The sequence below is a fragment of the Nannospalax galili genome, unplaced genomic scaffold (genome assembly GCF_000622305.1).
Source record: "Nannospalax galili isolate Female #2095 unplaced genomic scaffold, S.galili_v1.0 scaffold3342, whole genome shotgun sequence".
Classification (NCBI taxonomy): Eukaryota; Metazoa; Chordata; class Mammalia; order Rodentia; family Spalacidae; genus Nannospalax; species Nannospalax galili.
In genome coordinates, this window is record NW_008348084.1 from 38268 (window position 1) to 39338 (window position 1071).

Sequence of the window (1071 nt, forward strand, 5' to 3'; positions counted from 1 at the left end):
TCTGATTTGATGGTTTTATTATCTTCAAAGTCATTCAAAGAGATAAGAGGTTACAGAAATTGTGGGCATGGCATGATTGTCAAAATCAAAAATCCACTTAGGGTCCCTTTACAAATGGTTCTTTTTCTAGACTTTCAACTTAAAATCTGTAACAGGAGTCTCTATTAGAATAAAGTTTTATTTTATTGTTGCTTAAATAACAATTAGCCCTATTTCTCTGCCAATTTTCTCAAATTCCTCACTTTTGACAACATATCAGGAGATTAATATATTTATGAATTATAATTTATCAGTATTTTGCCCCTTCCATGTACATGTGTATTTTAAATAAATTTTTATTGATTTCAGAAGTTCATAGAATTTGTTTTGATCTCATTCAGACCCACTTTTCCCTTTCAAACCCTTCCTGCTATCCCCTCGCCCAATTTAATGTCCTGCATTAACTGTCCATTTAATTAATCAGTTTTTTATTTCTAAAAGCCTATCAGTTCTAATCTGTGTCTCCAAGTGCACCTGAGTGTTGGGCCATGCTCTGGAGACTGTCCAATCTACTAGGCATCACACCAGTAAGGAAAAATGCCTCTCTCTCTCCCAGCATAAACCAGTTGTCAGTAGATTGTCAGCTAGCACTGGGACTTCCTGCCCACCCTCTCCGTCCATTATTGGCCCTTAGCTGGCTTAGGTTTGCACAAGTCTTATGCTTCCTGCCATAAGCTCTGTGGACTCATTTGTATAAATTTCCTGTGATGTCACAACAATACAACCCAGTACTTCTGGTTCTTATAATCTTTCTTCCCACCTTCCACAATGATTCCTGAGCTCTTGGAGGAGAGGGATGATATAGGTATCACATTTAGGTCTGAGGACTATACAGTCTGTCACTTTCTGCACCTCGACTGTTTGTGTTAATTGTCATCTGCTACAATAACTTTCTTTGGTGTGAGCTGAGGGATACACTAATTTAGGAATATAGCAATAAGTCATTGTGAGCCAGCTTAATATTTGTCTGTTTAGCAGAATGACAGTAACAGTCTCTCTCCTATGGCCTGCGATTTGGCTAGGCACAGGTTC